The 22,119-nt window shown below is 39.2% G+C and overlaps 1 protein-coding gene across 2 annotated transcripts in view; it reads right to left on the reverse strand.

Moving 5' to 3' along the window:
• Positions 1 to 1,167: 1,167 nt before the first annotated feature.
• KCNA3 (potassium voltage-gated channel subfamily A member 3) overlaps positions 1,168 to 22,119 on the reverse strand; it is a 28,685-nt gene continuing 7,733 nt past the window's right edge. The window contains exons 2-3 of one of the 2 annotated variants that reach the window (XM_086717800.1): positions 6,174 to 6,355; positions 1,168 to 2,818 (exon numbers count right to left, since the gene is read on the reverse strand). The gene's annotated coding sequence lies outside the window, so the exon portion shown is untranslated. Of the gene's footprint in view, positions 2,819 to 6,173; positions 6,356 to 7,475; positions 13,457 to 22,119 lie in introns of those variants that run through there. The other variant, XM_025927834.2, reaches the window with a different exon arrangement.

Genomic DNA, 22,119 nt, shown 5'->3' on the forward strand with positions numbered 1-22,119 from the left:
ACTGATTTACCCAGAATATTTTCAAGAGAGGATTGTTGGACTGAAATCCAAGTGAAATTGGGCCAAACAAAGACATAATTATTAAAATATTAACTCGAAATTTCGACTCCCACTTACCTAAAAGCACTGCTTTCCTACTATAAATCTCTGGCAATCTCTTATTTCAGTTGAAGCTTTCTTTTTTGTTATGTTTTTTGTTTGTTTGTTTTTTTTGAAAACACCTCTAACTCTTGACATGTTTTTAACAACGAACAATAGTGGTGCTATAGAGCAGCTGCAAATCACTTCTGAATTACCAGTGGAGGGATTAAAGGTCCGTGTTATAAGATGAGAGGGTTAGCTACTTTAGAAGATGAATCAGCCAATGACTCACAATTACCAGTTTTGTGACTTAAAAATCCCAGTGATTGTGAGCTTCTCCTTGGAGAACGGGCATTCTTTGAAGAAATACATGACATGGGAGAAAGGAATATGAAAATGTGAAGTGTAGTTCTTTAAATTCTGGATCGCCATGATTCAGAAGAGCATGGTAAGAACATGTCTGTGCATTCTACTAAGAAGATCATCTCAACTGGATTTAGGCTTTTAGCGATGTGATCTACCCCCTTTGTTGCAAGGCAGTATTGTGTGGTCATCTCTACTAGCTTATTAAACAAGATCTGCATCATCTCTCAAAAAGGCCCGCGGATCAAGATAGCAGCTAGGTATCTTGATGCCAGCTAGGAAGGAACCGCCCCTCAAGGTGCTTTCGTTTGGTATTAAGTTTCTGACAGGTTGAACCATGTATTCCTTTTTGCCAAGTAGTATCCATCGTGTGAACGTACTATGATTTTGTTTATCCATTCCGTTATACATTGGTTTCTGGTTTTTGGAAAACAAATAAAGCTGCTAGGGACATTTGCATCCAAGTGTTTTGTGGCTTCCGGCTGTGTGGTATGGGACTACCGAACATGTTCTCTTATCCTCACTCGCCATCCGTATATTCTCAGAAAAGGTTTGTACATTTAAATCAGGTTGGTTCTTTATTTTGAATAGAGCTAGTGTTTTGCAAATGTTTAAAAAAAAAAAAAGGAGGGAAGTGTCCCTTTAGTGTCAGATTTAACCCTTGTAGACGCGGACACGGTCAGCTCATAGCAACCCAGGTAGGAGACAGGAAAATATGGCAGATATGGACAACAATCTATATTTCAAAATACAAAGTTTTTCCAGAGCATTAGATGTTAAAAGTCTTTTCAAGTGGAGACCACACAAATAGGATTCCAGATGAAAGTGTCTTCAGTTGGTGTACAACCGTTGGGAAAGATGAAATGACATGTATCTGAGAATTGCTATTATGACCCTTCCTTAACACAGAAGAGCTTTGTTCCTTCTGAGCTAGTGGGAACCTGTTATAGTAGCAGCCTTATAATTTGTCACTGAGTAAATCACCAACACCAAGTTACATTAATTATATCTTACTCTCTGGTTCCCTAAATTCCCCTTTAATAGGCCCGAAGGAGTTGCAATGAATAACATGGATCGAGACCCATTTGCAACCCTTAGGCTTAGTTTTTCTTTTCCAGTAAATATGTTCTTTCTCTGTTATTGCAAGGAGGAAAATCCATATTTGAAGTTTTGTTAAGAAGTGTGCTTGGGGGGCGCCTGGGTGGCTCAGTCGGTTAAGCGGCCGACTTCGGCTCAGGTCATGATCTCACGGTCCATGAGTTCGAGCCCCACGTCGGGCTCTGTGCTGACAGCTCAGAGCCTGGAGCTTGTTTCAGATTCTAAGTCTCCCTCTCTCTCTGACCCTCCCCTGTTCATGCTCTGTCTCTCTCTGTCTCAAAAATAAATAAAAACGTTAAAAAAAATTAAAAAAAAAAAGAAGTGTGCTTGGCATTATCAGCAGCTAAACTCTTGCTTTAAGTGAATGGTTCTTAGTGACTGCAATGATTTAAGTTTGGTGCCTTCTTCAGGCTTGCTTCCGGCAGATTCCACACAGATAAGAGGATGTGTAGGTAATTTTGAGCTGGGAATCATTTTGACTGAGGGTTCGTAGAGATACGAACAGACAAATTCTGTACAGTTTAGGCACAAGAGCTCTTGTCCAAGTGGAATACTTCCAAGGATCGGAGATTGAAGTGGCTCTCTGATGAAGTCTAGAAACTACTGGAAATGTTTAAGTGCTGAGGTTAAAATTACACTTGAGATAAAATCTGATTTCCTGTTTCTAAGCCTGCAAGCTTACAATAAGGACCTTGAAGATTCCTGGAATAATAAACAGATCTTCTAAAACAGCAAGTGAATGAGGTAAGTGTGGTTGACTTGAAAGCACAGATTAACTTCCTCAACACGACTCATGTGTTTCAAAATTAAGAGGGAAAATTTCCAAGAGAGGGACATATTTGGGGTTTTATTGAATCCAAAATATTTGTAAGCACTGCAAAAGTTTGACATGTTATTTTAGGGCTTTCCACTGCTAAGTCAATGATCCAGTTTCCTTGGAGTGCATTCGTTTTACGAATCTAGAGTTGAGAGCCTCTGAACAGAGGTACCTCAAAGTGTCACGGCTTTTGCAACTTGTGGAGGACAACCAACCTGGCCTGGGCTGCAGGATGCTGAAAACACCCTTCCCCTCCTCATTTGCTGCACTCAGTTCTTTCTACATACTTGTCAAGACTGAATTTCTGCCTCAGTCGGTTAAGTGTCCGACTTCAGCTCAGGTCACGATCTCCCGGTTCATGGGTCGGGCTCTGTGCTGACAGCTCGGAGCCTGGAGCCTGCTTCGGATTCTGTGTCTCCCTCTCTCTCTCTGACCGTCCCCCGTTCATGCTCTGTCTCTCTCTGTCTCAAAAATAAATAAACGTTAAAAAAAAATTAAAAAAAAAAAAAAGAAGGATACTTCCCAAAGATCTTCGAGGGGAAAGACCACCTAAAGTAAGTCTTGAAAGTAACTAGTGACGGTCCAGCTGAGGAGAAGAGGGTGGATGGGTGGAGTGGGGCATAAAAAAGGCGTGGGCAGAGGGAGCAGCAAATGTGAAGGTATGGAGTAGAGAGAGCACATTACATGCAAGGAGTTCATAGTAACTGAGGGTGACGGAAGCAGACAGCACCTGTTAGAGAGGGATAAAGAATGAGGTTAGAAAGGTCAACAGGGGCTAGATGATGAAGGGCCTTGGATGTCATGCTAGAAAGTTTGGGCTTTGTTCTCAAAGGATAAAGGGCAAGTCACTGAAGTATTTTAGCCAGGAGAGTCATTAGCATATTTGTGGTTTCCAGACATCACTTGGGCTGTAGCATGAAAAATGGACGAGGCTACTGCAGCAAAATAGGCAAGAAATTATAAGATACGGCAACCACTCAGAGGTGGAGCGGGTGGTGGACGTTGCGGCGAGAATTTATTGGCTGTAAAAAGCGAGGGAGAAGAAGTCTGAGATTAGATGATCCTCAGTCTTCCAAACAGGAGGATTAAGGAGAAGTGGTTCCATTCCCCAAATTATGAAATACGGTTAGGGTGTGATGTGGTTCTGAGTGCAGGAAATGAGTCACTCTGGGTCGGACATGTTGAGTGTGAGGTCCCTTGGATAGTTTGGAGACCATCTAATAAGATATTTCTAGCAAAGAGATTGGTATATACAAGAGAGATCATCTGTGTGTGGATCAGAAAATTCCATAAGGCTGGCTAACAAAATCCTGGCTTACTGGAAGGTTGTAGAAGAATCTCATTAAACTCAGGAGCAGGAGGTAGAGTTGGGAAATTTACATACTGGAAAATTGTCAGTAGTTACCATCTTTCACTGAAGCAGTGTGACTGTTTTGTTTCATGTCCATTTCATTCTCTGTGCTTCTCTTCTAGGCTTAGTTATGGCTCTACCAGAATATGGATTACATGGATTTAGGGTCATCAAGAGACTGACCTTAGCTCAATTCTACAAGACTTAGATCTCTGCTTAATTGTCTCTAGGTCTTCCAGTCTCAATGACAAATTCTAGGGAGAGAGAAACCTAATTGGCTCAGTGAGGGTCGGTGAGGTGACCGCTGGTGGATAGAGAAGGAGTTTATGTGGGTTCTAGGGCTCTCCCTTCTAGGCTGTGGGTAGCAGGTTCTCTAAGGATGGAATGTGAGCAGAAGGAAATGTACCTCCTGAGAAAACAACTGGTACCTGGACTACAGTATGAATAGCACTCAGGAGATAGATCTGGGCTGGAGAGAAGGATTTGGGGAAGCAGTTAAATCTAAGATGTTGGCTGAGATAACCCAGGGAGAGTTTAGATGCTGAGAGAAGGTCATGGCTCAGATCAGAACCTTGGGGAGCAGCAGGATTTAAGAAGTGACAGAAGGAAGGCAGGTCAGTGAACGTGACTGGGAACAGATGGAAAGAAAGGTAAGAAGAAGGATAGCATCACAAAAATGAAGAAGGAGGGAGCGGTCAAAGGGCATCAAATTCCACAGAGAGTGGGTAGGATGAGAACTAAAGGCTGACAAGGAAACCAGGAGTGAGGGAATATTCAGTGAGGAGATGGAGACAGAAGCCGGATGATGGTAGGATGCGGTGGAAGTAGAATATCAAATACATGAGGGGTCAGGGAGCAGAGACAACTTCTGTCTAAAAAGCTTGACTTTGAATGGAAAGGGGCAAATAGAGCTAAAGACGGACCCATGGTGGAGGAAGCATTTACTTAGTAATCACAGATTCCAGGGTGGGGAAGGGTGCCTGGGTGGCTCAGTCAGTTGGGCGTCAGCCTCTCAGTTTCCGCTCAGGTCATGGCCTCAGTTTCGTGAGTTCGGGCCCCGAGTCGGGCTCCGTGCCGACCATGTGGAGCCTGCTTGGGCTTCTCTCTCTCTCTCTGTCTCTCTTACTCTCTCTCTGCCCCTCCCCTGCTCATGCTGTCTCTGTCCCTCTCCAAATAAATAAATAAACTTGAAAGAAAAAAAAAAAAAGATTCCAGGGTGGGAAGATACTGAGTACATGGCCAAGACAGATAATGTTGGGTGAAGCCAAGTTTGGGAGAAGGTTGAACAGCATGAACCAGAGCTCCAGAGATTGGGACACGGTTTCCACTGAAGCAAGAGGGAGAAATGTAAGAGGCACCAAATAAATATTTGTGAATAACAAATGAATAGACTCATGGAGGGGTGATGGAGCCAACTTGCAGAACTGAGGTTTCTATAGCCCTTGGGGTCTCACTTTAAGGCAAGAGGGCTTCCTGATCGCACCACCTTAAACAAATCGCACAACTATGCGTGTAGTTTCTTCATTTGTGCAAAGTGTGTGAGGGTACCTCCTCGGCCGATTTTATAGATTACAGATTTTACAGATTGTTTTTAAATAAATATATGTGATATATATGCTCTATCTCTTCTTAAAATATCATAAATATTGTAAAGGCCCCTTAATTCATACGCCAGGCATTCCAGAGATGCGGGCTGCCTGTGCAGTGTGCCCCGTGGCACATGTGTCTAATCCTGTCTGACTGCCCATACATGCACAGCATGGCCTCGGAGTACTGTTTGCTAGGTTCCTTCTGGGGGTACTACACATGATGAGAGCTTGGCCTGAGCGCACAGCATTCCCGCGGGCACAGACAGTGCCTGCAGGGAGAGGCATATTAAAATCACAAACTCATTACTTTCTCAAGACTAGACATATAAAGTTCAAACAGCTTTATAAATTGCCCCCAGAGATTGCCCCTCTCTCTCCAAATTACTTCCGTCTCCATCACCACAAACCAGAAGGCAACACAAGCATTTTCCTCTGCAGAGTTCCTCAGCTTCTCTGGAGAAACCAAATGAACGCTGAAGACATCAGGTGCGGTTAACATCATTTAGCTCGGCTTCCTGATCCCTCTCTGGCCCTCTGACTAACTTCCCTCACGCGGTGCCTGATTGCTTTCTGACTCAGGTCATGCGGAAATGTTTGTTTTCATGGCTAGCAGAATAGGTATAAATTAAACCAGGACTACCTGGCATCTACGTCTCACCAACATCGTAAAGGCTAATGAGATGGTGCCCACGAATCAACCTGTGTTATCTTCATCTGAAGGCGTTTATTTTGCCGAATTGGACCAGACATGGGTGAGGGACGGTCCACACACACTCAATTCCCTGACAGTGGTGCGCTTTGAAATCAGATTTCTGGGTTATTTGCTTTGTCCCTCCTCTTGTGGCTTCATTTCCAGAACAATGATTTCACTGACCTTAGATTTTAAAAGACAGTGCTGTCCCCAGAGGACGGAGTTCTCCATTTGGCTTTTTCTCCTCTCTCATGACTCAAGTTATCAGGTATCATGCAGAGTGAATCCAGAAGGATTGAAAAATAATAATAATGTGCCCCATCTGGCTGCGATTAATGGAACTTCTAAATACATGATCAATGGGCCTAAGGGAGAGAAAGGCACAATATTGATAAAGGTTCTAATATAAAAGAAAGTACAGAAGGGTGAGCTGAGGATTGAGTGGGCCCATACATACCCCACAGCCCATAGAAGGCGTGCAGCAGTGAGCATTAGGTACTAATTTGTTTCTGCTAAGTCCAACAGAATTCTCTTGGAGGAAGAGAATTCTCTTGGAGGAAGGCATGGTTCTAAGAGGCTATTTGTAATCCCGCATCTCTTAATTCATTCTGTAAATGTTCGCAAAGGATTTAAAGATTTAGTTCCTGAACATGAAATACAAATTATGGCTCGTGGAAATCTACCACCAAATTTGCATGACCAGAAAACTCAGAAACAGTTATTTCTTGTATCAACCGGAGGCTTAGAAAAATATGGTTTGTTCTAATTACTACAGGTAGAAGGCAGCCTAAATCTGCACTTTTTTTTTTTTTCTTTTTAGATGAAGTAAAATTCCAGATGGAAACAAGAGGGCCTCTGTTTTGGTGACGCAGCATGTGCTGACATTCCAAAAGCACAAACACATTTGAGTAACTAGCTGCTATTAGGAAAAAGAATTAGGATCCACATTGCTGAGCACAAAATAAGAACAATGGGTATGTGCGGGCTGATTAGTAGAAATTACAGTCTGTCCCGGGATAAAAAAATATTGGACATAATAGAGAATACATACGGAAAACAAAATGCCCTTATTTAACACTTGACTCTTCTGGGTCTAATAATGAGAATTCTACCCTCCCCTGTTGTTAGACTATAAGCTCTCTGAGAGCAGGGTCATCTTTGTATCCACCTTCAGACATTTGCTTCAATTTTCCCATATAACTTACATCAAGTATGAAGGTACATACTTATTACAACTAATTTTCTTCTTCCCTGAGATTTTTCTGGGCCCTCAACAACGTAAGACAGGGAGCAACGGAAGAAACCTGGGCAATGTTGGCATCCAAAAGACTTGCCAAGTCATGGAGGAAGACCCAGAACTGTCTGCAAAGATAGGTGATACTTAAGCTGTTAACAACAGCTCGGGTTTTGATGTTTCCTGTTTTGCAAAACCAAAACGAGAAAAGGCAGGTGGAGAGAGAAAAGAAAGAAGTTGGAGCTAATTAATATGAGTAACAGGATTTTGGGGGGTATTTTATTGAATTCCGCACATAACATTTGCCATGAAAATACTTTAAATACGACGACAAATTTTAAAAAATGGGTCAGATAAAAATATCACATAATCAACTCACAGGTATTTACCGTATTTACTTAACAGAAGGCTCGAATGTATTATGACAAGAACATCCAAGAACACGGCATAAAAACTTATTTAAACTTTACATTAATAAGTGATAAGTGAACACAATTCAAGGTCAAAGGAAGACGAATATAGAAAAGAAGTTTTGACTTTACATTCTATTCAGAATTCCATTATTTGTTACTACGTCATTATTTGAGAATGATTATTTCATTCCATACAAAATAATACTTGATTGACTTACCTGTTTGATAAAGAGAACTAAATTTAAGGTTAGCAAAATTTAAATTCTGATATAGTATAGCATATGTTCCACTTAATTATGCACAGTAACATTGCATTGCTAGTGAGTAAAAGTACAGAACGTATCACAGACTGTTGATTTACAAGGGAAAGCAGTTAACAGTGCCTCTCTGTTGTTTAAAAAAAAAAGAACAGGGGCGCCTGGGTGGCGCAGTCGGTTAAGCGTCCGACTTCAGCCAGGTCACGATCTCGCGGCCCGTGAGTTCCAGCCCCGCGTCGGGCTCTGGGCTGATGGCTCAGAGCCTGGAGCCTGTTTCTGATTCTGTGTCTCCCTCTCTCTCTGCCCCTCCCCCGTTCATGCTCTGTCTCTCTCTGTCCCAAAAAATAAATAAATAAATAAACGTTGAAAATAAAAAAAAAAAGAATAAAAATGTTGTATTATGTCATGAACTAACACATGAATCTTCTCTATATTCAAACTGAGCAGTCATCAGATTTTAATTTTATCAGGGAAATTACCTACTTTTTAAATATGGGGATAAACTTTACCATGTATTTGAACATGTATTAGATTGCAGGTATTAATCCTGTAGTCTAATATTTGATAACCAATTCTTTTTGAATAGTTAGAATAAGGAGTTTTCTTAAAATGAAGACAGTTTTTCTATCCTCTCCTCCTTCCCTGTCCTCTGCTAATCACAGCATACATGTGACGAAAGACAGTGGGCTGGAAATTGGTTACAGTGGTTGGTCTGATGGTACGTTTTCTCTGAATCAGAATGTTGGCCATTTCTTGGGTTATTGCTTTCAACTGTTCAGAAGTCAGTTACTATGGTAGACTTTTTTTTTTTTTTTTAAAAGGAAATTAGAAAGCTAGGGAAGAAGATAACTTGTCTGTCTAACATTATGACAACACGTGGATTTGGTGTCTATGATCAGGGTTGGTGGACTTAATTATGTTCTAGATGGAAAATGTTTGGCTATCACCCTGTGGGAGGACTCTCTTTTGGAAGTATCTAACAAGGTCTGTTAATAGCAAAAAATGCCTTGTTCTCCAACTCTGAAATTTCCCAACATATCATGTAGAATTAGATTTCAGCTACAGTTTTACAGCTAATGGCAAAATAACATAAGGGAGAACAGTGTAAAGAAAATGAGATTTGGAGCCATTTGATGGCCATATGGTCTTGAACAAGTCACTTGATCTTTCCACTGGTTGGTTAATCTCTAAACTTCAGATGCTATTATTACTTCATATGGATATTTTAAAGATTAAATAAGATGTGAATGATCTTTGCAAAGTATGAGATAAACAAATGTTAGACTTTGCTATGAAAAAATCGTATTTGGATGTCTGCATAATTACTATCTGTATACGATTTCAGAAATGGATTATTGTTATTATTACATTTAACATACTACATGGAAATACTACATACACTGTTTGCTTTCCCTTGTATACATATAGAGGAACTTTTTACCCCAAATTATGCCATTGTATGGGGTAGTTCCAAAAATGGTCTACACTGAACAAAAGAAGAGTATATTCCTATTTGGTTTATAGTCCTACAGTTTTAAAAACACTTTGACAATTAGTTTTAAGTCAACTAAATACTTAACCTTCCCGCCCCAAACCCAGCATTAAGAGATCACACCATGGATACAATTCACCAGAAGAGATACTACTATGGTTTGTTTCTGTATGGTCAATTCACAAATTGTTGCAAGATACAATATGAACACAATTTGATAGAATCACCATTGAGCAAATTTCGTCAACTTTAAAAAAAATGGATAAAGTTACTTTTCACAAATATCACTAACACGAATATATAAGAGACTCAATTACACCCAAGTGAAAATTCAGATTCACAAGACCAAAAATTATCAGATTAAATGTTTTAATGAATTGCTCCGCTAGTCAAAATATACATTTCCTATTGTGATAGAGGCCTTTAAAAACTGCCCCCTTTTCTGAATGGAAGGATATAAGACTAAACCTCTGGACAAATAATCTTGTTATGACAAAATATTTCTGGATTATTCAAATGGACTGCTATCATTTTAACAATTTCCCTAGTGTCCATATTTTAGCATCTTTCTATCCTAATCTCTTTCTACCATAAAACCAGCAACCAGAATATACTCTTGGTTTTCAATGGGTATAATTATCTCTTATCTATGTTGTACAAAAGCTATAACCCTTCTTTTTCCAACTGTCCACAAAAGCCAAACAGAAGCGTTTGGGTTATCCCTGAATTTCGTTTCTCACTCCTGAGCAAAACTAATTACAACATGGCTCCATCAGGCCTCTTTTGTATTCACAAAAGTTTACAACATTTTGTGAATATTATTTCAAATTATAGTCATTTGAATTCTGGGACCAAAAACGGCGTTACCTTTTTAATGTGACAAAAACGCACCTTGCAATCAGCTACAGTTCACTGGCAAGCATAATATATTTAATTCTGGTTTGCTAAGTGTTTATTAAACTACAAAGATTTAAACGGGAGATTCACTTGCACGGAAACTTTGTTTATATAGTAACTAACCCACCATTCAAGGATGAAATGATAAGTCATAATAGTTAAGCCATGGTCCAAATTAAAAGTTACATTTTTTAATGTCTTGCTGAGGTCAATTAGAAATATGAACATTTGGATTTGTAGTCTGTTCAGTCATATGAACAGAGATCTGTGGCATCTTAGTGCCTGGAGAGGAGCAACATGTATGTGCATATCAGAATATTCTGGAAACATTATAGAATTTTCAAAGATATAAAGAAACGTACAGATTATTACTAAATTTAAAGTCTTCTTTGCACGGATAAAGAAACTAGGGCTCAGAGAAGTCAAAGGGACTTTCCTAGGGCACATAAATTATTAGCAGAGCCAGCACTAAAGCAAAGACACTTGCTTAAGCTCTACCAAACTGCTTCTTGTGGGGGAAAAAAAATCAAGAGATCATAAGGCAAACATCCCCATCCTTCCAACCTTTTCCCACTTTCTAGTCCAGGATTATAATGTTGAGTGTGCAGTACAGCTCTGGAACTGTTTTTAGCATTTCATATGTAATTTCAAATCACATTAAGTTCTAATTAAATTGAACAAATAACCTCCTCTTCCTTTGCAGCTATTTCATTAATCTGTTTCCATTCTGCACAGTGGGTTTTCTACATTTTCATGATCCCATTGTAGGCCAGTGACAATTCTTAGAGGAGAAAAAACATCCTATTTCCTCTTCTCACAATCAATTTGAAGAATGGTATATTTATGACACTTTAAAGGTTTAAATCTTATTTCAATTTACTCTTTCCTTTGGAGATGCGTAAGAAAAATCTGAGTACTTTAAGTATTCTTCAAAGACTTTTCAAATGTGTATAAGTGAGGATTTGGGGGCTGAGAATGGGCTTTGGGGATCATTTAACCCAGCACAACCACCTTGCAACTTAGGAAACTGTAGCCTAGCAACAGTAAGTGACTTATCTAGGGTCCCACAGGTAGAAAGTGGGTGAGAACTCTGGTCTCATGATATCTACATCAATACTGTATTTTTACTACACATTTGGTGAACCATATCAGATATGACAGTTTACTCATCTGGTGCCATTCTGTGCTTTTATCTCAAAGTCCAGGTTTTGTCTTTATTTGAAACCGTGGCCTGTAATAATAATGCAGATATGATATTAAGTATACGTAATACTTAAGGTTGTGTCATTGGTGTTTCCTGAAGGTAGTACCTGTGTCTATTTTTGTAATGCCTACCGATCCTTACTAAAACATGTGAATGTCTAAAACCCCTTATAGGACATTTAATTGGTTTGTTTCAATCATCCCAATAGTTGATGTGAATTACTTTAACTGCTGACAAGTCTGTGAACATCAGTTATGAGTATTAGGTGGCTCGAATGGATTGACAGTTCTCTGGGCCAGCGTCTCTTCTATGTGCGCTAACAGAACAAAAACATGGTGGTGGCTTTGGCTATGTTTTCACTTTAATTACAAATCATTCAGTTGGGAGGTTCACATAGCTCAAATCTGAGATACTTATCAGTCACTTACTTCACTTTTCCCGAGAGTGATCTGGTCTCAAAATTTTGACCACAGAAGAATTATCAGCAGATTGTGCAAAATTCATTGTAGGCATTGACTCAAAGAAAATTACCTGGATTTTATCTCCTACATCCTTTGCTGCTAACAGGTATAAGATTGTTTAGTTATCGATTCTTAGATATTAACAATGAAACTCATTACCTGTATTTCCTTTTACATGGCATCAAAAAGTATTATAATCTTGGCTTTGCTACTGAAATATTTTGATATCATTAAAATTCTACAAGCACTCTTATTAGAACAGCGTCGCTATGCATTTGAGTAACAGGAAATTGGTTATTTACGCATTTGCTCAGGTATGTTTCAAAAATAAAATATGAAAGTGAAAAAAAGTCTTCATTATACCAAATGTTCACAGTTTGACTTTCCATAAGGCTTATTAAATAATATACAAATAGCTACCATTCTGCTGAAATGTCACAGTAAATACATTAATAATGGCACAGAAGTGAAATGTCCCCAAAAGGGAAATCATCTTCATGACCTCCTAAATCTCTTTTCCAACTAAAACTTTGCTTATTTTATTGAAAAAAGTTCCATTTCTAAAGGAATAACTTATAAAAATAGAGGATGAGTCAAGAAACCTTTTACAGGTACAATTTTGAAGGAAATTCTATACATTAGATGAAATATTATAATATATCTTTAAGAATGTGCTTTGTCTCACCACACCAAACATCATACGAAAACTAAACTGAGTGATTATAATATCTATGAACTGCTGAAAACTATAACCAAATATTAAAATTTTAGCTAAAATAGACAACTTAAACATAAGTACTAACATACTTTTAAATTTATGCTCAGCTAAAACCTACCTACGAGACAAATTTGCAAATCTATCATTTTGAGTCAAAAAAATAAAAGGATGTTGAATCAAGCAAGGCACATTTCTTTTAGGCCAGTCTGTCTTGAACACCATTCATCTGGGCACAGTGTAGATTTCACTTATTTATGTGTAAATGGGCCGATCTATGTAGGAGAGCCTTTGGTACAAAACACGCCTTCACAAATAAGGTTGCACATAAGCCAGAACACAGAAGATAACATTACTATATCTCATGATTCAATACAGTCCAGTGATTAACTGAAAGAAGAAAACAGTACCAGTTGGCTTGTTGGAAGCAAACATTTAGGTTTTCTTTATCAGCAGTACTGACTAGTTTTTGAGTGATTCAATTTCACCAAAATGTCAAAAGGCTGAAATGATCCCTTGATATTTTCGAATGTTCTTCTTCATCTATCACTATCTTTAATATTGCACACAATTCGAAGAGAATCCTCCAGCTTTAGAGCTGTTTCCTTTATATAAAGCATTTATTAGAGACATGTTATTTAATGTCAACTGAAACAAAAATATGCACTGGCAGACAGATCACTGCCCATCAGCGACAGGACCAACACAGCATTCTTGATGTAGGCAATTTAAAAATGAGGATCCTACTGGTCCGTGCAGCAATACAGTTCTCTATGTGGGACTCTTCAGGTATCTGTTGGACAGAGTAAACACAATAATTTACTGTGTATTTAGTTTTTTAAAAAATTATAGACTTTATGTCAATATAAAATATTCTATTCATTATACTTTTCAAAATTTGGGGGTTTTTGCAGGTACCCTGAAAAGTTCAACCAATTTAATTTTCTAAACTTATCAAAAGCACTTAATTTATAAATTAGAAGAAATTTCAGAGTATGCTGAAATTATGAGCTTTTTGTCCTTACATACATCTATCTATCTATCTATCTATCTATCTATCTATCTATCTATCTATCTATCTATATCACTTATGATAGAGAGCGTGTGTGCAAGGAAGAAGCTGAGGGAGAGAGAGAATCTTAAATAGGCTCCGTGCCCAGATCAGAGCCCAATGTAGGGATGGCGGGGGCTCAATCTCACGACCATGAGATCATGACCTGAGCCAAAATCAAGAGTTCAAGAGTAGGATGCTTAACCCAGGCACCCTTTCCCCCCTTTTATCCTTATTAATACCCACTTTGAAATGTAGTCTAAACCAATGTGATTGTTTGCTTTTTCAACATAAAAATTTACCTTCACCTTTACAACCATCTGAAAGGTTCTGAGTGCCTGTTTTTAAAGAAAATATATGTATTAATTTTCTCAATGTACTTCCAAGGGTTTGTTTCTTTCCTGGCTGTATATCCCACTGTTGTAACCTAAGATGAGAACTCTTTTAAAGTGAATGGAAATCCCATGCTCAGGGTTCTGGAAAGGGGGTGGAGGAGTGAGGGTAGCAGCGGGAGGGAGGGAAGGAGAAGATTATTTCCCATACATACTCCTGGTTTTAGCAGGTATCTGATATCCAGTGGCAAATGCCTACCAGTGTTGATCTGGAACTTGAATGTGCTTTTTGTGGAAGAATCATCAACTCACAAAACCCAATATCATATGCCTACTGTGTACTTGGCAATCATTTAATGAAAAGTTTTCTTTATTGGCCTGGATTATACTGGATCATCCTTCATGAAAGAGAGAACTTCTTGACACTAATCTTTGGCCAAATAGCAAGAGTACACTCTTGCATCACAGTATTCTTAATTTTCATTATGAGCGTTTGAAAATTACAATGGTCTAATAGCTAGTAATGACTACCAATTACAAGAAATTACAAGTAACATGAATGATCTGGCATCCATTTCATTTCCTAAGTGCCTAGTTTCTGCTCAATGCTACTGTAGCTTTCATTATCTTGAGATGGTTCTATTAAGCTAGTCTTGTCTTGCTACTATTTACATCCTTTCTATATGAAAGGTTCAGCCTTTTTTTTTTTTTTTTTCAACGTTTATTTATTTTTGGGACAGAGAGAGACAGAGCATGAACGGGGGAGGGGCAGAGAGAGAGGGAGACACAGAATCGGAAACAGGCTCCAGGCTCTGAGCCATCAGCCCAGAGCCCGACGTGGGGCTCGAACTCACGGACCACGAGATCGTGACCTGGCTGAAGTCGGACGCTTAACCGACTGCGCCACCCAGGCGCCCCTATGCCTCATGTGTCAGTGCCTGCCTCAAGGCTCTTGGGACTATTAAATAAGTAAGGTATAGCTCGGCATCCTAATAGACTGTAGGGGTGGAGGGAGTTGCAATTTAACAGAAACAAGAAGTCAAAGTGATATTTGGATGCTAATCATGTTTACATTAGTGGCTAAGAAATGGGTTGAAGGGCTTACTTAGGTATCAAAATCAAGTCTACAAAAACAGGGAAAGGAAGTATAACAGAAAATGGTGACTTATAATTGATGATATTTGACCAAATAAATGATTTAACATAAGAAGCAAGAGGGGCACCTGGGTGGCTCAGTCAGTTGGGCATCTGACTTCGACTCAAGTCATGATCTCATGGTTTGTGAGTTCGAGCTCCGCGTTGGGCTCTGTGCTGACAGCTCAGAGCCTGGAGCCTGCTTCGGATTCTGTGTCTCATTCTCTCTCTGCCCTTTCCCCACTTGTGTTCTCTCTCTGTCTCTCAAAAATAAATGTAAAAAATTTTTTTAAAAAAAGAAGCAAGAAAAGAGGATAAGAACAGTCAAATTTCTATAATTATCAAGCTTGTGAAAAAGTAATTAATACCTCCACCAAGGCCTAAACAAAAGAGGTACAGAAACCCAACTTACCTAACTGCTAGCCTTACTAATTTGTATTTCATGAGGAAAGGGTTACAATCATTTTATTTTATGGGAACTTTGTTTTTATGTGTTTATACTTTGACATCTATTAAATAACTTAGAGTTGGCTGCACACCAACAAGCTCTATGAATTCTGCCAACCAAATGGTAATGATTTAGCCAAAGGACTAGAAAATTTTCTTGTTCAATTATGCATAATTCTCTGATCGGCCTCTTGGAAATTATGTACTCTTGGCAAGCAAAAAAAGTTTAAACTCAGTCATTAGAGTTGCTAATGTGTTAAGACATGAGCTTTGATGGGGCACCTGGGTGGCTCAGTTGGTTAAGTGTCTGACTTAGGCTCAGGTTATGGTCTCGTGGTTTGTGAGTTTGAGCCCTGCGTCCGGCTCTGTGCTGCCGGCTTGGAGCCTGGAGCCTCTCTGGATTCTGTGTCTCTCTGTCTCTGTCTGCCCCTCCCCAACTTGTGCTCTCTCTCTCTCAAAAATAAATATTAAAAAAATTTTAAAAAGACATGAGCTTTGTCAAAAATCTGGAAAGTCATGGGAAAATGAGCTGTGAGGTATAATCACAGAAATATTTAGGTCTGCTAATAATAAATATCCTTAAATCCCATTGTGACCTAGTAAAATAAATTGATTTTTAGAATAAGTTAAAATGGTTGCAGGTGAAAGATTTATAGAATACAGGTGTAAAGCAATTCAAACACAGTTCTTCCCTGGAGAAACTATTTTTGTCTGTGGTTTTTAGGCACCCACTACCTTTTGAAATCCAGGACAGTGTCACTCTTGTTTAACATACTTTTTATTATAATTTCTTACAGAGGTAATCTGTTGGTGAATACCTGAATTTTTTTTGTCCTATAGTCATACATGAGGTAAATATAAAATGTAATGGTATGTGAGGCTGCCGCTTATAATTTCTAATACCTTGGCCATTCCAGCTTTTAACAGAAAATCCAGTAAAAACCCATACTAGGTTAATATTATATATATATATATATATATATATATATATATATATATACATATATATATATGTATATATGTATATATATAATACTAGGTTAATATTATACAATAATATATAATATATAATTATATGTAATAATATATATAATATAAAATAATATAATAATTATATAATATTATACAATATATAATATAATATTATATAATATATAATATATTATATAATAATATATAATAATTATACAATATATATAATTATATAATAAATATATAATATATAATAATTATATAATTATTATATATTAATATAATATATATAATATTAACTTAGTATTATATTAACCTGTACAGGTTAATATACACTAGGCTAATATATATACTATATATATATATCAACAATAATTCTTCAAACCAGAAAAAAACATGAAAAAATAAGAAATGAAAATTACTCATTCCAATCCTCTATCTTGTGTCATTCCTTTAAAAGGTCCTGACAATGTGCCCTCAGAAAAGAATGATCTCTGTCCTCTGTGAGCTTCATTATATAAAGTGATGGAGGCAAACAGAGTTTCTGTCTTCTGTTGGTCTCCATATGTAATCTGAAGCGTACACGTCAGTTTTCTTTAATTTAGGGACATGTTTCGTGAGGAAATTGTTCCGTGTAGAGGTACAGAGGCAACACCTAGTCAAGTTCCGGTCGGATGTGCCTGAGAAATCCAGGGAGAGCAAATCCAGGAGCAGTGTGGAAAAGGTTCCCTTCTATTCATATCTGGAGAGTCCCCATTTCCTACTACACAGGGAAGTGCCTCTGTTACAAGATTACCTAAAATCCCACAATACTATTACCTCAACTCTGCGGTACTCCTTTACAGCAATGCTTTCATTTAGACTCAGTAATTCCATACTACACACCTTGGTTTTCCAAAGCTTCTAAGAATTTCCCAGTACCAACATGTGCTACTACCGGTGCCTCTCACCTATTTTATTTAGAAATGACCTATGTTTTGCCACTATAAAAGTCACTCTGAGGGGCGCCTGGGTGGCTCAGTCGGTTGAGCGTCCGACTTCGGCTCAGGTCATGATCTCCCGGTCTGTGAGTTCCAGCCCCATGTCAGGTGCTGTGCTGAGCTCAGAGCCTGGAGCTTCGGATTCTGTATCTCCCTCTCTCTCTCTGCCCCTCCCCCACTCATGCTCTGTCTCTGTCTCAAAAATTAATATAAACATTTAAAAAAAAAATAACAGTCACTCGGAGAATCTGCTCTTACTGTTCTTGGATTCAATGTCCCCATCTTCTCTTTCATATATGAAAAAGTCCCTTTAAAAAAATAACCGATTTTTGTGAGCCTACCATGTGACTTGACAATTACATCAAAATTTACTTTGTAAAAGCAATTATTTTACTCAGTAAGGTCACAACTACAGTAATGTAATTCTTCAAGGTGATTCACTGATGAAATATCTAATGCCTTATTTAATCAGCTTCCAGAGTAATGGAAATCCCATGGATATATTAAGACTCACCATTAACTGAAAGCAAGAGTGAACTTACAGAAAGGTTTCTTAGAATGTTGGCTAGATAGGTAAGTTCCTATAGATATCACTTACGTGTTCTGATTTTTGCTATACTATGTAAGCCAATCAGTCAACAAATATATATTGAGTATCATTTATAAACAGCATTTTATTACTGGCTAGGGTAGGAAACACAGTCTTTGTGAAGCATTCCAACTCTAGGTAGCCATGGTGATTAGGAGCGATATCTCTTACAATGTTATATTTAAATTATTTATGTTAAGGAACTCTACCCCCACAATTGGGTAGTACTTTGTGGGTACAACCTGCTGGAGCATGTTCTACCAAATGGAAGCCCTCCCCAGTGAACCAATTATTAGAAATTCTATCCAAAAGAGCACGGTGAGGGGGCGCCTGGGTGGCTCAGTCAGTTAAGTGTCTGACTTCAGCTCAGGTCATGATCTTGAGGTTCGTGAGTTAAAGCCCCGTGTCAGGCTCTGTGCTGACAGTTCAGAGCCTGGAGCCTGCTTCGAGTTCTGTCGCTCTCTCTCTCTCTCTCTCTCTGCCCCTTCCCCACTTGTGCTCTGCCTCTGTCTCTCTCAAAAATAAAATAAATGTTAAAAAATAAAAAAACAAAAAAGCATGATAAGGGGTATAAGCCTCACAGTGATACACTGAAGCACAGATACACAACATGAAAATTTTGCTTATAGTTTAAAAACACTCAAATTGGAATTTCCTTCCTCTCATCCCTTCCTTGAACAAAGACTTATTAAGCACCAACTTTATTCCAGGCAATATTCCAGATCCTGGGGGATATAGTAGCAACGAAAGACAAAGGTCACTTATGCTGATGGAAGGGAAAGGAAGATGGACAATACACAAAAAGCAAGTAAGATATCTAGTATGTTAGAGGAGGGAATATACAAGGCAGAGAAAGGCTAAAGGAGAGTGCTGTGGGGGCTGCAAGTTTAAACAGAGTGGCTGGGGAAGGCTTCACTGAGGCAGTGACAGCTACGGAGCTGACGGAGCCAGCCACGCAGAGATCAGATGTTAGAGCGTTCCAGGCAGTGGAACAGTGGTACAAAGACCCGAGGCGGAGCGTGCCTGGTGTGTTTGAGGAAGGGCAAGGAGGCCGGCACAGCTGCTGTAGAGGATCAAAGGGGAGAAGAGTCAGAAATGAGGTGAGAAGGGTAAGGGTAAGACGAGGTAGAAAAGGTAGGGCCTTGCAGGCCACGTGAGGGCTTTTAGTGTGTAGTCTGCGGGAAATGGAGAGCCAGATGGGAGTTTTGCCGCCAAGAAGTGACATGATCTGACAAATGTTTTAAAAGGTTCTCTCTGGCTGCTACATTGAGAACAGAATCCAGCAGGGGAAAGGATGAAGGATGGGGTACAGTCAGGAGGGTACTCTAAAAATCCAGGTGAGGAGCGCCTGGGTGGCTCAGTCAGTTAAGCGTCTGACTTCAGCTCAGGTCATGATCTCGCAGTTACTAAGTTCGAGCCCCGTGTCTGGCTCTATGCTGTCAGTGCAGAGCCTGGAGCCTGCTTCGGATTCTGTGTCTCCCTCTCTCTCTGCCCATCCCCTGACTGTGCTCTCTCCTTCTCTCAGAAATTATAAATGAATAAACTTAAAAAAAAAATCCAGGTGAGAGATAATGATGGCTTAGAATAGGTGGTTGCAGAAGTAAGACTCCGGAAACATTTTAAGAGAGGAGCCAACAGGATTTGCCAATAGCTTGGAAAAGCGGTATGACAGAAAGAGAGGAATCTACAATAATTCCAAGGATTTTTTTAGCTTGAATAACGGGAAGATTGAAGTTATAGTCACAGAGAGGGGGAAAAGGGCAAGAGACAGGACTGGTGGCAAGGGTGGTGCAAGAGAGGGAAGCTCAGTTTTGGACATACTAAGTTTGAGAGATCAGATGTCTAAGTAAAGATGTCAAGTAGAGAGCTGGAAATGCAATCTGAAGTTCAGGGGAACGGTCTGGGGGGGCGGGGAGAGAAATTTACATATAGATAGTCTAAAGCTATGAGAGTAAGAAGGGATATAGAAAGAAGTCTAAGGACTAAGCTGTGGCCCACGGGGCTCTCAAACATGAAGACTCAGGGGAGATGAGAAAGAACCAGCAAAAGAGATTAAAAAGGAGAGAGAAGAGAGGTAGTGAAAAAACACACAGTGTTGGGTCCTAAAGTCAAATGAAGCAATTCTTTGCAGGAGGAAAGAAGTATTCCACAGTGTCAAAGGCTTCTGATGAGTCAAATGAAACAAGCACTGAGAAATGACCGCTGGGTTTAGCTATCAGAGGTCACCAATGACCTTGAAAAGTACACTTTCAGAAGTGACAGGGGTGAAAGTGTTTGGAGCAGACTTGGGAGCGAATGGTAAGGGATTCCATGATGAACGAAGAGTGATGCAGTCCCCGCTCTCATAGAAGAGATAGATTAATCTGATGGGTATTGAGGAGGGCACCTTTTGGGATGAGCACTGGGTGTTGTATGGAAACCAATTTGACAATAAATTTCATATATAAATAAAAAAAAAGATTAATCATATAACACAAATAAATATAAAATGACAGCCATGTCAAGAACACATCGTATATTCAATTAATTCTAAGACACACTTTTTCAGATTTGAGAACCTATGAAATCAGGATGTACCTTAAAATCACTGGTACTTTCCTCATAATTGGCAGTTCTTCTTTTTTTAATGGCACATAGAATAGTGGTGGTTAAGGGACCTTAAACTTGATGAAGGGTACCCTAAATGGGGAATTGATAAAACCAGAGTCATGAGAGATAACTTGGAAGTATTGAAGTAAAAATAGAAGCTAAGAAAGCGAGGAGGGGGCTAGCAGTGGGAACACCTGCAAAGATCCCCATAGATGAAGGGGGAAAGGGAACTAATCCATAAGTGGATGAAGATCAGGGCTGAGAGAGATCATGTGTGGCCATGAAAGCTATGTGAAACCTTTGGATCTCTATCCCCAAAACAAGAAAAAGACCTTCAAAGAATTCTAAGTAGGGGCAGGTGATGTAATCGGATTTGAGTCTCAAAAAGACTCTTCTGGCTACCAGGGGGAGAATGGTCAGACTGGCCACAGGACATGTAAGGAGGCCAGTCAAGAGACCTTGGCACTTACCCAGGATAGAGAGGAGAGTAGTGTGGATTAAAGTGGTGGTGACAGTGATGCAGAAAAGTAGATTATTTTTAGGGGTATTTAGGAAGTGAAATGATTAAACTCAGTGACAGACTGAATGTATTTACTTATATGAATCTACTATTACATTAATAAACACATTGAGAACACTAGGCAAAAAATCTGCCTCTTAAGCAAGGCTATAAAAAAATAAAAATGCTTTGTAAATGTCTCTGCAGCACATATGAATGAAAACCAGTATTTTGGAAATTCACCAATTTTATATGGTTTAGATCTCTGGACGGAAAGTAAATATATCTTAGGACAGAAAATAACAGGTGAGGTGTGTGTGTGTGTGTGTGTGTGTGTGTGTGTGTGTGTGTGTGTATAACAAATTACCCTTACTGGATTCTTTTCCAAATTAAATCATACGTTTAATTTAAGGAACATGTTTATTTTTTTCAACGTTTATTTATTTTTGGGACAGAGAGAGACAGAGCATGAACGGGGGAGGGGCAGAGAGAGAGGGAGACACAGAATCGGAAACAGGCTCCAGGCTCTGAGCCATCAGCCCAGAGCCTGACGCGGGGCTCGAACTCACGGACCGCGAGATCGTGACCTGGCTGAAGTCGGACGCTTAACCGACTGCGCCACCCAGGCGCCCCTTAAGGAACATGTTTAAGTGTATAAAAATAAGAACTTTAGGATTCAGAGAGAATTTCCATAAAGAACAGGAGTTTAAAATAAACTTGACAACAAAACCAATGCTGACTGACATGTAACACACAAGTGCAATGCTAGCTTTCATTCTAGAAATTTAGCGGGAATCTCAAAAGAGATTCCCAAGAGCCTTTGTGCTCTGATGGAAGGGGTAAGGGTGAGGCTGGGGACTCAC

Source organism: Puma concolor, chromosome C1 (genome assembly GCF_028749965.1).
Source record: "Puma concolor isolate L17-30 chromosome C1, mPumCon1.1.hap2, whole genome shotgun sequence".
In the NCBI taxonomy this organism is placed as follows: domain Eukaryota; kingdom Metazoa; phylum Chordata; class Mammalia; order Carnivora; family Felidae; genus Puma; species Puma concolor.